At 38.6% G+C, this 16089-nt stretch overlaps 1 long non-coding RNA gene across 1 annotated transcript in view; it reads right to left on the bottom strand.

Moving 5' to 3' along the window:
* LOC133635975 (uncharacterized) overlaps positions 1–15255 on the bottom strand; it is a 36859-nt gene extending 21604 nt beyond the window's left edge. The window contains exons 1-5 of the long non-coding RNA XR_009822146.1: positions 15039–15255; positions 14430–14530; positions 8897–9027; positions 8294–8394; positions 3388–3464 (exon numbers count right to left, since the gene is read on the bottom strand). This is a non-coding gene — a long non-coding RNA (uncharacterized LOC133635975). The remainder of the gene's footprint in view (positions 1–3387; positions 3465–8293; positions 8395–8896; positions 9028–14429; positions 14531–15038) is intronic.
* Between the last annotated feature and the right edge of the window lie 834 nt (positions 15256–16089).

Genomic DNA, 16089 nt, shown 5'->3' with positions numbered 1-16089 from the left:
TACTGCTGTACATCAAGCTGTACATCAAGCACGAATGGGAAAGAATTCCACCTGAAAAGCTTCAAAAATGTGTCTCCTCAGTTCCCAAACGTTTACTGAGTGTTGTTAAAAGGAAAGGCCATGTAACACGGTGGTAAAAATGCCCCTGTGACAACTTTTTTACAATGTGTTGCTGCCATTAAATTGTAAGTGAATGATTATTTGCAAAAAAAAAAATTACGTTTCTCATTTGGAACATTAAATATTCAATTGAATATAAGTTGAAAAGGATTTGCAAATCATTGTATTCTGTTTTTATTTACCATTTACACAACATGCTAACTTCACTGGTTTTGGGTTTTGTACTTATATTGAGTACATATAGACAGGTGTGAAGTGAAGTTTTAAAAAGGACCGACAAGAAACAGGATGAAACAAAGTTTGTTATGATTTCTTTGTCCCATCCAGCCTCCTTCGGCACCATGTCATATGCTGACAATTTGCATAATATGCAAAGCAACGCTCCGCCGAGGACAGAAGTTATAACTCTTTGTCTCTCGCAGACAGCCCCGTGGTAATTTGGCACACGGCTTCAGACAGATGAACAGACTTTGTGTGGACACACACATCACACACACCGTCCAAATATGTTGACTTCCATTATATCAACAATGTACATCCCTCTATATTAAAAACGAAAACATTAGAATATTTAATTTAATTGAATATTTATAAGCAACAGAAACACAAGTTGTCATGTCTTGTAGCAAAATCCATATTAAAACCACAAAACTAGGGCCAGTCAACCAAATTGTTCTGCAGGCCGCATTTTCAGAAATGGAAAGGCTGTCACAATTCATCTTATTTTGCATACAATGTCATTGCAAGGTTGTGATACAATTTTAACTCCACCAAATACATAGTCATGAATAAAGTAATAAAGACAAATGGTATGGATTCTATATATTGGACAAGAGCGTTCTGTTGTTTTTGGGACTTACTACAAAAACACTACTCAAAGATCATATACACTACCGTTCAAAAGTTTGGGGTCACATTGAAATGTCCTTATTTTTGAAGGAAAAGCACTGTACTTTTCAATGAAGATAACTTTAAACTAGTCTTAACTTTAAAGAAATACACTCTATACATTGCTAATGTGGTAAATGACTATTCTAGCTGCAAATGTCTGCTTTTTGGTGCAATATCTACATAGGTGTATAGAGGCCCATTTCCAGCAACTATCACTCCAGTGTTCTAATGGTACAATGTGTTTGCTCATTGGCTCAGAAGGCTAATTGATGATTAGAAAACCCTTGTGCAATCATGTTCACACATCTGAAAACAGTTTAGCTCGTTACAGAAGCTACAAAACTGACCTTCCTTTGAGCAGATTGAGTTTCTGGAGCATCACATTTGCGGGGTCAATTAAACGCTCAAAATGGCCAGAAAAAGAGAACTTTCATCTGAAACTCGACATTCTATTCTTGTTCTTAGAAATGAAGGCTCAAACACAAAATTGTTTGGGTGACCCCAAACTTTTGAACGGTAGTGTATATCAGTGTTTTTCAACCTTTTTTGAGCCAAGGCACATTTTTTGCGTTGAAAAAATCCAGAGGCACACCACCAGCAGAAATTATTAAAAAACGAAACTCAGTTGACAGTAAAAAGTCGTTGTCGCGATTGTTGGATATGACTTTAAACCATAACCAAGCATGCATCACTATAGCTCTTGTCTCAAAGTAGGTGTACTGTCACCACCTGTCACATCACACCCTGACTTATTTTGAGTTCTTTGCTGTTTTCCTGTGTGTAGCGTTTTAGTTCTTGTCTTGCGCTCTTATTTTGGTGGCTTTTTCTCTTTTTTTGGTATTTTCCTGTAGCAGTTTCATGTCTTCCTTTGTCTTTACCTTGTTTTAGCAATCAAGAATATTTCAGTTGTTTTAATCCTTCTTTGTGGGGACATTGTTGATTGTCATGTCATGTTCTGATGTACATTGTGGACGCCGTCTTTGCTCCACAGTAAGTCTTTGCTGTCGTCCAGCATTCTGTTTTTGTTTACTTTGTAGCCAGTTCAGTTTTAGTGTCGTTCTGCATAGCCTTCCCTAAGCTTCAATGCCTTTTCTTAGGGTCACTCACCTTTTGTTTATTTTTGGTTTAAGCATTAGACACCTTTTTACCTCCACACTGCCTCCCACTGTTTCCGACATCTACAAAGCAATTAGCTACCGGCTGCCACCTACTGATATGGAAAAGTATTACACGGTTACTCTGCCGAGCTCTAGACAGCACCGACACTCAACAATAACACATCATTTGCAGACTATAATTACTGGTTTGCAAAAAATATTTTTAACCCAAATAGGTGAAATTAGATAATCTCCCACGGCACACCAGACTGTATCTCATGGCACACTAGTGTGCCGCGGCACAGTGGTTGAAAAGTAGTGGACTTGAAGTGGGTGTGGCATGGATGATTGTTTGGCGCCCAATAAAAGACTTGATGGAGGATTCTTCAGTCAGCAGATTTTAAAGCAGCATAAATCTACTGGAGCCTATCCCAGTGCACCTTGGCACTGGACAGGTGAAGTGACAAACAGGTGTGTGCATCAGTCGCAGGAGTACTCTGCTGTTTTCTTTGGATTGTGCCATGTAAAAGTAGCAATAGATTTCATGGTCAAATTGTGAAATTTACTGTGGTTTTTACAGCATTTTTCTCTAAATGAAAAAAAAGATACTTTTTTTTACTGTAATAAACTGTGGTGTCATTTTGGCATTTACAGTAATACACCAAAAAATCTACAGTTCTTGATTTGCGGTATAAAAAAAAACAAAAAAACTGGCAGCTCAGGTGCCAAAATGTTACTATAAAATTTACGTTTTTTTTTATTTACAGTAAAAAAAACAAATGTGAATTTTACATTCTGGCAACTGAGCTGCCTTTTTTTTTTTTTTACCATAATAACAGCAGTACTGTTTTTCCATTTACAGTAATATACACTACATTTTCAGGTGAAATTATTGCAAATTTTTTTTACATTTTAGTTTTTAAAAAATCTACTAATAAAATGCATAAAAAAATGGTGTAATAATAGTATTCACTGTCAGAAGTGGCCCTTTGGGGCCAAACAAAACTGCGATGTGGCCCTCAGTGAAAACCACTTTGACACCTATGATCGAGACTAATTGCAAGTATTTGTTGTGGAATTTTCCTGAGAAGAAAAAGGTCTTAATCCGTCTTTATGTTGTCTTTATGGTGGGAAGCGAAGCAAAGAAGGTCACATTTAGGTCAATCAATACATGCTGAGACTGATTCAAAAGCAGACCAAACGTTTTTTAGTGTGTGTGTGTGTGTGTGTGTGCTAAATATGCACGACTGCATCAGAGAAGACAAATACCGTACACGACCTTGCGATGTTCACGTTTGAATCCATCAGATCCGACTTGAAGAGCGCCGCAGAGAACTGCAGCAGCTGCAAGCAAGCCTGCAGGGACACAAAAACAACTGACTATACGGTTTGGTCTCAGCGGGGCTGTTTTTGTGGTCCAAAGCGCATCGAGCGTGATGTGCGGAGGAGAGTCACGCATGCTGTTTATAATTGACTTTCACATGAAGTCTATAAAACAGTGGCGCTTGTATGCGGTATTAAATGTTGATTATGAATAATAGTCAGGGTTCGTACACCTTTTCCATGGCCAATTTCAAGCACTTTTTAAGGACTTTCAAAATACATTTTCCAGTTTTCCCAGTACCCTTCAAAAGGCGAAAACCAGCATCTGGTGACCTCAAACAACAAGGCTATGGGCCTTGTTGTTTGAGGTCACCAAATGCTGTCTGTTGGAAAAATACGGAAGATCTGCTAAAACTAGAAATGTCCGATAAATGCTTTAAAATGTGATATCGGAAATTATCGGTATCGATTTCAAAAAGTAAAATGTATGACTTTTTAAAACGCCGCTGTACAGAGTGGTACACGGACGTAGGGAGAAGTACAGAGCGCCAATAAACCTTAAAGGCTACCTTTGTGTGCCGGCCCAATCACATAATATCTACGGTTTCTTCACACACACTCAAGTGAATGCAAGGCATACTTGGTCAATAGCCATACAAGTCACACTGAGGGTGGACGTATAAACAACTTTAACACTGTTAAAAATATGCGCCACACTGTGAACCCACACCAAACAAGAATGACAAACACATTTCGGGAGAACATCCGCACGTAACGCAACAGAACAAATACCCAGAACCCCTTGCAGCACTAACTCTTCCGGGACGCTACAATATACACTACGCATACATATACATATACTACATATACGTATACTACATATACGCTAGCCCCTACACCCCCCCCCTCCCGGAACCCCGCCCACCTCAACCTCCTCATGCTCTCTCAGGGAGAGCATGTACCAAATTCCAAGCTGCTGTTTTGAGGTATGTTAAAAAAAATAATGCACTTTGTGATTTCAATAATAAATATGGCAGTGCCATGTTGGCATTTTTTTCCATAACTTGAGTTGATTTATTTTGGAAAACCTTGTTACATTGTCTAATGCATCCAGCGGGGCATCACAACAAAATTAGGCATAATAATGTGTTAATTCCACGACTGTATATATCGGTATCGGTTGATATCGGCAACACTAGCGATGGCCATGCGTACTGTAGCCTCCCGGCAACACTAGCGATGGCCTGCCCGGCCGCAGGGCAGTCCATGCATACATGCATACACCCCCCAGGGTGCCCTGGCAGCCAATTCCTTATAGTTGTTCAGCCAACCCTTTTAAGTTACGGTTCTGTAGTTGATTGATTGATTGAGACTTTTATTAACAATGTGCCCGGCCGCCTTATAGTCCTTATAGTAGTTCAGCCAACCCTTTTAAGTTACGGTTCTGTAGTTAACAAGGTGCCCGGCCGCCTTATAGTCCTTATAGTTGTTCAGCCAACCCTTTTAAGTTACGGTTCTGTAGTTGATTGATTGATTGAGACTTTTATTAACAATGTGCCCGGCCGCTAGGGATGATGTTTGATAAGAAATTATCGAGTTCGAGCCTATTATCGAATCCTCTTATCGAACCGATTCCTTATCGATTCTCTTATCGAGTCCAGATAGGTTGTTGTATATGGAAAAACACACAATATTTGGTTTAACAAAAGCTCACTTTTATTATATAAGAAAAAAATAAAATCTAATAAATAAATAAATATTGACTGTTACCCCCCTAAAAAAATAAAATAAAATAAAAAATATATTGATTGTTGTTACCCAAAGTATATTAAATGGGATTTTTCAGAAAAACAAATATATACAGTAACACAAAAACAACCTGTCTCTGTGATCACTATATGTGTATAAATACTATAGTGTTAAATAAAATCAGTCCCTTGGGCACAAAACTGAAAATAATACAGCTCTCCAAAAAGTGCACTTCTGCTGCTATTTGACATAACTGTTTGTTATGATGCTTTGACATTTTTGCACTTTATTTCTTTATTGAAAGAAAATTCTATGAAGAGAAAAGTTGTTTGCAAATGTGGTTACAATGCTAAAAAATGAAAAGTTAAAGCTAAAAAAAGAAATACTCTTTATTGAGTTAAAATCTTTCTTTATAGGGGGAAAGATGTGATGTTATGAGCTAGGGAATATAACGACTACACTACCCAGCATGCAACGGGAGTGACGAGCATGCGCGGTAGCCCCGAAAAGTGTTGTTGCATGTCGTCACCCGTAAAAGTAAACGTCAAGAACTCAGCCAACACGCCTCGTCTGCATTATTTATAATTAGACAGACAACACATATACAGTGTGATTTTGTTTTGTTTACAAGGAAAGAAAAACAAAATTTGAAAAAGGGAGATGTCATATATGTTGTATATATGTATATGTATGTGCTGCGGTTGCTTTAAGAACATTGTGACAGCTGCCGTAAAGGAGGTGCGTTGCTAGCCTGGTTGCTATGTTTCCGGTTGGTCGTAAAAGTGTTCGTCATGTGTTTGTACCCTGCTCAAATCTCTCAGTAAAGTTATTCATTGGATTATACCTTTTGTTTTGAACTTTATTATTCCATTGTTTTTCCTGCTTTCCCTATCTGCGCCTAATGACTGAACTACGTGACGTAAATTCTTGTGATGTCTCAAGGGGCATTCTGGTTGGGATGGGATTCGTTCCGAGGGATTCGAATAAAGAACCAACTCTTTTTCTTTACTATAGTGGTCTCGATAACGGGTACCGGTTCTCAAAAAGGGATTCGAGTCCGAGGACTCGGTTCTTTTCTTATCGAACAACCGGGAAAACCGGTTTCGAGTATCACCCCTACCGGCCGCCTTATAGTCCTTATAGTAGTTCAGCCAACCCTTTTAAGTTACGGTTCTATAGTTAACAAGGTGCCCGGCCGCCTTATAGTCCTTATAGTTGTTCATCCAACCATTTTAAGTTACGGTTCTGTAGTTAACAAGGTGCCCGGCTGCCTTATAGTCCTTATAGTTGTTCAGCCAACCATTTTAAGTTACGGTTCTGTAGTTGACATGGGCGGCCATTGGGTGATGCCTTAATAGCTGTTCAGACAACCCTTTTAAGTTACGGATGCATTATACCTTATAGCTGTTGCGCAAGAAACCAAGTTATATGACTCTGAGTCATACGTTGGCCTATGTCATGTTATATGAATTTGGCGTATTCGGCTGCAAAATTGTCCAAAAAGAAGTCCACGTGCAAGTTTAACAAGAAAAAGAGTCAAAGTAGCACTTGTTTGATATTGCTATAGTGCTATCTCCCAATTGTCTCCACTCGCTTTACATTAGCAAAGGGAAAGAACGGTTGAAATGCGTTAAAAAATGTGGGAGGAGTAGTCGCCAGAAATGGCCAATGGTTGCAGAAAGTACAAAGTAATTTAATACACTTTTAAGAACCAAATGTTGAAACCGTGAGTCAGGATGGTGTGTGGAAAAGCTAAATGCCTGTGTCAGTCTCCCAGATTGCTATTGTTTGCGGATGACTCTGCCCTGCTGGTATCCGATAAGGACAAGTCACAGGTGGAGAAAATCCTCAGTGCCGAGCACTGTAGAACTTGCACCTGGCTCGCTGACAACAAACTATCCATACGCTTGGGTAAAACGGAATCCATCCTGTTTGGGTCCCACATCAACCTTAAGAAAGTCAATGACTTCACTATAAAAGTGGGTGACATTGTTATCACCAGGAAAGATGAGGTCACCTACCTAAGTTAAATTCTAGAGGCTAACCTTTCCTGTGATAAAATGGCAACCAAGGTAATCAGAAAGGTTAACCAACGAACGAGATTTCTCTACAGAATCTCCTCTCTGGTCAACAAAAGCACCATGAGGATTCTGGTGGGAACTCTCGTTCAACCCTTTTTTGATTACGCATGCACCTCCTGGTACCCTAGCACCTCCAAAACCCTCAAATCTAAACTCCAAACATCCCAGAACAAGCTAGTCAGGTTACTTCTAGACCTCCACCCCAGATCACACCTCACTCCTACCCACTTCTCCAAAGTGGGCTGGCTCAAGGTGGAGGACAGAGTTAAACAACTTGCACTGAGCCTAGTCTATAAAATCCACTACACCTCCCTGATACTGAAGTATATGTCAAACTACTTCCTTAACGTAAATGACCGCCATAACCACAACACCAGGGGGAGCTCCACTAACCACGTTAAACCCAGATTCCGAACTAACAAAGGTCTTAACTCATTCTCTTTCAACAGGTATAAAAGAAAGGGCATCTCTATCCTCCTTCAAAACCACAATAAAAGTTCACCTCCAGGCAGCTACAACCCTAAACTAACACCCTCCCCGGATTGCTAATAATCAAATGTAAACAATCAAATGCAGATACTTTTTCTTATGCCTTCTGATCTCTCTCTCTCTCTCTCTCTCTCTCTCTCTCTCTCTCTCTCTCTCTCTCTCTCTCTCTCTCTCTCTCTCTCTCTCTCTATGTCCACTACTTGCTGTCCATATCCTACCCCCCCCCCCCCCGGCCCCCCCTTCTCCACACCCCTGATTGTAAATAATGTAAATAATTCAATGTGATTATCTTGTGTGATGACTGCATTATGATGATAGTATATATCTGATAGTATATATCTGTATCATGAATCAATTTAAGTGGACCCCGACTTAAACAAGTTGAAAAACGTATTCAGGTGTTACCATTTAGTGGTCAATTGTACGGATTATGTACTTCACTGTGCAACCTACTAATAAAAGTCTCAATCAAAGATCAAATGTTTACCTGATGCTACCAAAATGCTAAATTAAAGGAGTAAGAATAAAATAGTATTGACTCACCCTTCTTAATAAACGTGCCAAAATGGTCAAAGCCCCCTTCAGTTTCAGCCACTCTAAAGTATCTCTGGGTTTGACCACATTTTACAGGAACCAACATTGCACTATGAAAGAAAAGCAGAAAGTACATTTGTTTGATTATTAACAGTGAAAAACTGTAAATGTTAGATCAGAAGATACTCCTCACAAGTTCCAATTCTAATGAGCAGTCGTTGAATTGCACATATTTATTTACAATATTGTCTTTACAGCCCCCACACCACTCACACACAGGCCGCATCACCACACAATGTCCTCTTAATTTACTCGATAAATAATTATCGTAGCAACAAACTACAAATAAATGCTTTCTTTTAATCAATTGACTTAATACATGGTTGCAAACCTAGTTGCAAGATGAGCTAATGTGCTGCTAACCAAAGCAGTAGTGGCTTTATAGGTAATGGGAGCAAGCTAATGCTAACAATTAGCTAGCATTAGCTACTAACTTCTTGGCTATAATAAGACAAGTTAATCACTAGTAAACATACTATGCTCACTCCAACATAACACACAGTCGGTATATTTCATTTAGAAGCAGCAACAAGACAAAAAACAGGTACTTACATGCAGTGCCTTCTTTGCCTGCCTTGAGTGATGCTTCCACTTCACTCTCCCGCTTTTTGGAGGGCAACACGTCACAAGTTCCGTTGCAAATGTTCACTCTTGATCAGTGTGATTGAAAAAAAAATCTACACCTGTGAATTAGCATGAACTCATTAGACAAAATAAGACTGCCATTGTTAAAATGAATCAAAAGAGTGTCATTTTTTGAACACTCAACACCCTCCAATCCAGGGGTCACCAACCTTTTTGAAACCAAGGGCTACTTCTTGGGTACTGATTAATGCGAAGGGCTACCAGTTTGATACACACTTAAATAAATTGCCAGAAGTAGCCAATTTGCTCAATTTACCTTTAACTCTGTTATTATTAATAATTAATGATATTTATCTTTGTGGAAACACTGATCATCTTAATGATTTCTCACAATAAATATATACAGAAACAGATAAATATCAATATGCAACACTTTATTTTTATATTTTCTCTAAGTGCACATTTTTCAAATTGAACATTTTCAAATGATCACTTCTAAGACAGTCTTGTGAAGTCACAATATCCCATTTTAACTAGATAGCCACTAACATTTTTTAACAAATCATGAATTACTTTGTACCATGTTTGTACAAATAATAACTCATGTAAAATACAAAAGTAAACTCTCAAATTTTTAAATCATGTCACACTTTGAACTGGACACAAAATCTGTTATCTGTTTCTTTGTCAGTTAGTGGGAAGCCTGGCATTGCATGCTGTTAACTAGTGTGTTGTACTCTGGTGTGTAACTTGACACTGCAACTCTGAGTGAGTCTTGCAGATGTGCATCAGTGAGGCGTGTTCTGTGTTTGTTCTTGATGAAGTTCATGTCAGAAAAGGCTGATTCACAAAGATAAGATTTTTCCTCATTGTTTGCGGAACCTTCTTAATCTTTTGGACATATTTTCACAGCAATCTGGCCTTAAGCTTAATTATGATAAATGTAAAATGTTAAGGATCGGAAATCCAAAGGGAACTTCCTTTCGAATGGAATGCAAAGTGCCTGTTTTGTGGACAGATGGACCAGTTTACATACTTGGTGTTGTTGTCCAAGAAAATCTGGAAGATCTAGGCTCAGTAAATTATGATAATCGACTAAGAAAGCTGGACAAAATTATGCAATTATGGAAAGGGAAATCCCTAACCTTGTATGGTAAAATGTATATTGCCAACTCGTTAATTATTCCTCAATTTATTTATTTGTTTTTGTCATTACCAGCTCCATCACAAAACTTTTTTAAGATTTATGAGCGGAGGGTCTTCGATTTTGTCTGGAACGGCAAACCAGAAAAGATTAAAAGAAAGGTTTTGTACAAAGAGTATGAATATGGGGGCCTGAAACTTCTCAACCTTGAAGCTATGTGTCTGTCTTTAAAAGCATCAATTGTTCCAAAGATGTATTTAAACATTGAGTGGTACACAAATGTCCTGTTGGACAAAAAACATGTACTGTATCAAAAGAAATGGTATCCTTTTTTACAAGTGATCCCCTCCCAGAGAGTCTGCTGGGAAACATGGCGGGGTTCATAAAGGAAACAATCCACTCATAGTGGTGTTTTCAATTTTATGTGCCAGAAAAAAGAGACGATATTTTGCAGCAGTTAATATGGATGAACTCTAATATTGTAATAGATGGAAAGCCTTTCTTTTGGAAAAATATGTTTGAAAGAGGAATCATTTTTGTCAATGATATTATCAATGAGAATGGTAAAATTATGAAGTATGATGAATTTAGAGCTATGTATGGTGATGCTTGCTCAAGCTTTTCATTTTATCAACTAACTGGAGTAATTGGGAAAAGATGGAAACAAATAATTAATTATGGAACTACTAAATTATTAGTTTGTAAACCTCTAATAAGAAATTCTAGTTGGCAAAAAGGAACTAAAATAAATAGAAAAATATATAATTTCTATTTAATAAAGAAATCTTTGAAGGCTGCCTCATACAACACGAATGGAAAATGGGAGGACTTTTTTGACTGCCCGTTGCCATGGGATGCCATATTCAAACTAATCTATAAAACCACTATCGATGTGCAAAATCGTTATTTTCAAATTAAAATTATTTATAACTTCTTACCCACAGGGAAAATGTTAAAATTATGGAATATGACAGAGTCAGATGATTGCCGATTTTGTTGTCAGGAGCCTGAATCCACCCTGCAATTTGTTTTGGTATTGTCATATTGTGTCTTTGTTTTGGGTGGAAGTTGAAAAAATGTGTTTAAGGATTGGTTTGTTTATGAAGCTTAATGTGGTTTCTGTTATTTTAGGAGAGTTCATTGACAATCATGATTTAGTCAATTTAATTATAGTACTCGGTAAAATGTTTATTTTTAAAGCCAATAACAGATATTCACTTATTATTACTTTCTTTAAAACATTTATTCAGTATTTTCTAACTTTAGAAAGTTACATGGTTGAAAACGATAATGATGCCAAAAAACATTTAAAAAAAAGATGAGAAGTCCTCAAAGGCTTATTTTGAAAGTATAATTATGTTTATAGATTATATGATATCTGTTGTTGTGTTCCCTAATTTGAGTGACCTGGACATAATCTGGACTGTACATAAATGCTTATTTTGAAAATGTAATTTTGTTTATAAATTATATGCAATCTGTTGTGTTCCCTAATTTTTTTCTGTGTACATGAATGAAGGTGTGTGTTGCTGAGTCCGACTTGGACATTATCTGGACTGGGCCTGGTTTAAAAAACCCTTTAAACAAATCTAATTTCATTGACAACCTGGTCTGTTGAAGATAAGGCCCCTTTTTTAAAAATAAAATAAAATAAGATAAATAAATAAAAAACATTTTCTTGGATAAAAAAGAAAGTAAAACAATATAAAAATAATTACATAAAAAATAGTAATTAATGAAAATGTTAGTGGACCAGCAGCCTATACAATCATGTGTGCTTCAGGGACTGTGTCCCTTGTTGTCTATGTTGTGGAAACCAGAATATTGGTAGCAGAAAGAAATAACCCCTTTTGTGTGAGTGGGTGTGGATGAGTGTGCATGGGGGAGGTTGTTTGGGTTGATGCACTGATTGAAAGTGTATCTTGTGTTTTTTCTATGTAGTTTTAATTTAAAAAAAAAAAAAAAAAAAATTTTTTTTTTTTTTTTTTTTAGAACAGGCCCGCGGGCGACTCATCTGGTCCTTACGGGCGACCTGGTGCCCGCGGGCACCGCGTTTGTGACCCCTGGTCTAATGCATCCAGCGGGGCATCACAACAAAATGAGGCATAATAATGTGTTCATTCCACGACTGTATATATCGTATCGGTTGATATCGGCAACACTAGCGATGGCCATGCGTACTGTAGCCTCCCGGCAACACTAGCGATGGCCTGCCCGGCGGCAGGGCAGTCCATGCATACATGCATACACCCCCCAGGGTGCCCTGGCAGCCAATTCCTTATAGTTGCTCAGCCAACCCTTTTAAGTTACGGTTCTGTAGTTGATTGATTGATTGAGACTTTTATTAACAATGTGCCGGGCCGCCTTATAGTCCTTATAGTAGTTCAGCCAACCCTTTTAAGTTACGGTTCTGTAGTTAACAAGGTGCCCGGCCGCCTTATAGTCCTTATAGTTGTTCAGCCAACAATTTTAAGTTACGGTTCTGTAGTTAACAAGGTGCCCGGCCGCCTTATAGTCCTTATAGTTGTTCAGCCAACCATTTTAAGTTACGGTTCTGTAGTTAACATGGGCGGCGATTGGGTGATGCCTTAATAGCTGTTCAGACAACCCTTTTAAGTTACGGATGCATTATACCTTATAGCTGTTGCGCAAGAAACCAAGTTATATGACTCTGAGTCATACGTTGGCCTATGTCATGTTATATGAATTTGGCGTATTCGGCTGCAAAATTGTCCAAAAAGAAGTCCACGTGCAAGTTTAACAAGAAAAAGAGTCAAAGTAGCACTTGTCTGATATTGCTATAGTGCTATCTCCCAATTGTCTCCACTCGCTTTACATTAGCAAAGGGAAAGAACGGTTGAAATGCGTTAAAAAATGTGGGAGGAGTAGTCGCCAGAAATGGCCAATGGTTGCAGAAAGTACAAAGTAATTTAATACTTTTAAGAACCAAATGTTGAAACCGTGAGTCAGGATGGTGTGTGGAAAAGCTAAATGCCTGTGTCAGTCTACCAGATTGCTATTGTTTGCGGATGACTCTGCCCTGCTGGTATCCGATAAGGACAAGTCACAGGTGGAGAAAATCCTCAGTGCTGAGCACTGTAGAACTTGCACCTGGCTTGCTGACAACAAGCTATCCGTACACTTGGGTAAAACGGAATCCATCCTGTTTGGGTCCCACATCAACCGTAAGAAAGTCAATGACTTCACTATAAAAGTGGGTGACATTGTTATCACCAGGAAAGATGAGGTCACCTACCTAGGTTAAATTCTAGAGGCTAACCTTTCCTGTGATAAAATGGCAACCAAGGTATCAAAAAGGTTAACAAACGAACGAGATTTCTCTACAGAATCTCCTCTCTGGTCAACAAAAGCACCATGAGGATTCTGGTGGGAACTCTCGTTCAACCCTTTTTCGATTACGCATGCACCTCCTGGTACCCTAGCACCTCCAAAACCCTCAAATCTAAACTCCAAACATCTCAGAACAAGCTAGTCAGGTTACTTCTAGACCTCCACCCCAGATCCCACCTCACTCCTACCCACTTCTCCAAAGTGGGCTGGCTCAAGGTGGAGGACAGAGTTAAACAACTTGCACTGAGCCTAGTCTATAAAATCCGCTACACCTCCCTGATACTGAAGTATATGTCAAACTACTTCCTTAACGTAAATGACCGCCATAACCACAACACCAGGGGGAACTCCACTAACCACGTTAAACCCAGATTCCGAACTAACAAAGGTCTTAACTCATTCTCTTTCAACAGGTATAAAAGAAAGGGCATCTCTATCCTCCTTCAAAACCACAATAAAAGTTCACCTCCAGGCAGCTACAACCCTAAACTAACACCCTCCCCGGATTGCTAATAATCAAATGTAAACAATCAAATGCAGATACTTTTTCTTATGCCTTCTGATCTCTCTCTTTCTCTCTCTCTCTCTCTCTCTCTCTCTCTCTCTCTCTCTCTCTCTCTCTCTCTCTCTCTCTCTCTCTCTCTCTCTCTCTCTCTCTATGTCCACTACTTGCTGTCCATATCCCCCCCCCCCCGCCCCCCCTTCTCCACACCCCTGATTGTAAATAATGTAAATAATTCAATGTGATTATCTTGTGTGATGACTGCATTATGATGATAGTATATATCTGATAGTATATATCTGTATCATGAATCAATTTAAGTGGACCCCGACTTAAACAAGTTGAAAAACTTATTCAGGTGTTACCATTTAGTGGTCAATTGTACGGATTATGTACTTCACTGTGCAACCTACTAATAAAAGTCTCAATCAAAGATCAAATGTTTACCTGATGCTACCAAAATGCTAAATTAAAGGAGTAAGAATAAAATAGTATTGACTCACCCTTCTTAATAAACGTGCCAAAATGGTCAAAGCCCCCTTCAGTTTCAGCCACTCTAAAGTATCTCTGGGTTTGACCACATTTTACAGGAACCAACATTGCACTATGAAAGAAAAGCAGAAAGTACATTTGTTTGATTATTAACAGTGAAAAACTGTAAATGTTAGATCAGAAGATACTCCTCACAAGTTCCAATTCTAATGAGCAGTCGTTGAATTGCACATATTTATTTACAATATTGTCTTTACAGCCCCCACACCACTCACACACAGGCCGCATCACCACACAATGTCCTCTTAATTTACTCGATAAATAATTATCGTAGCAACAAACTACAAATAAATGCTTTCTTTTAATCAATTGACTTAATACATGGTTGCAAACCTAGTTGCAAGATGAGCTAATGTGCTGCTAAACAAAGCAGTAGTGGCTTTATAGGTAATGGGAGCAAGCTAATGCTAACAATTAGCTAGCATTAGCTACTAACTTCTTGGCTATAATTATAATAAGACAAGTTAATTACTAGTAAACATACTATGCTCACTCCAACATAACACACAGTCGGTATATTTCATTTAGAAGCAGCAACAAGACAAGAAACAGGTACTTACATGCAGTGCCTTCTTTGCCTGCCTTGAGTGATGCTTCCACTTCACTCTCCCGCTTTTTGGAGGGCAACACGTCACAAATTCTGTTGCAAATGTTCACTCTTGATCAGTGTGATTAAAAAAAAATCTACACCTGTGAATTAGCATGAACTCATTAGACAAAATAAGACTGCCATTGTTAAAATGAATCGAAAGAGTGTCATTTTTTAACACTCTTCAACACACCCTTCAACACCAACACTTTAGAATGTGCTGTGTAGCAATATGGCTAGCTGTTTGTCAGCAGTTCATTTGCACATGCAGGTTACAGTCACAAATTCCCAGCAAAACTACCACTATTACACCCTTTGGGATACAACAACGTGCAAGTAGACTGGAATATGCTTATAAGCATATTATTGAAGGTATACCGTCATTCAGAAATCAATGGCATATCAAATAAAATTGAAATAAAAATTGAATGCCTCTTTTCTATTTGCAGCCTTCTGAGGTAAATATCAAAATAAACTTTTTCCACAGGCTAATAATAAATTTGAAAATAAAATAACAATATATGAATGAATCAAACATTCAAGCCTTGAAGTAGCAAGAGAAACTTACTTTAGGCTGACCATATTCTGAAATCCCAAAAAGAGGACACATATATGCGTGCCAAGGCGGGCAGCACGCCAAGGCCGGGACTAGGTGAACATTTGCCAATGATACTCGAACTTGCTTTATAAATGATATATTTAAAGCATTTTTTGTCCTCTGTTGACAGCAGTGTTGGCGCTAGGAATTTTCAAAATGGGGTCCCAGGCAGGCCTGGCCCTAACCAATCTGGCGCCCTAGGCAAGATTGATGAAGTATGCATTGCATTCATTTGTGGGTGTGTGCGTGCAGGAGCCACACATGTTATGTGACTGGGTCAACACTCGTTTGACTGGCTGAAAAGCAGACCTGACGATTTTCGGGAGAGACACTGAAGTTTGGAACACTCCCGGGAGGATTGGCAAGTATTAGAATTAGCGGTGAATGCGGTGTTACCGCGGCACCGCCGCAATATATAATCAGC

Source organism: Entelurus aequoreus, linkage group LG20 (assembly GCF_033978785.1).
Source record: "Entelurus aequoreus isolate RoL-2023_Sb linkage group LG20, RoL_Eaeq_v1.1, whole genome shotgun sequence".
NCBI classification, from domain to species: Eukaryota; Metazoa; Chordata; class Actinopteri; order Syngnathiformes; family Syngnathidae; genus Entelurus; species Entelurus aequoreus.
Note: the sequence above shows the minus strand (reverse complement) of the source record. Positions and strands in the feature narration are given on the sequence as shown.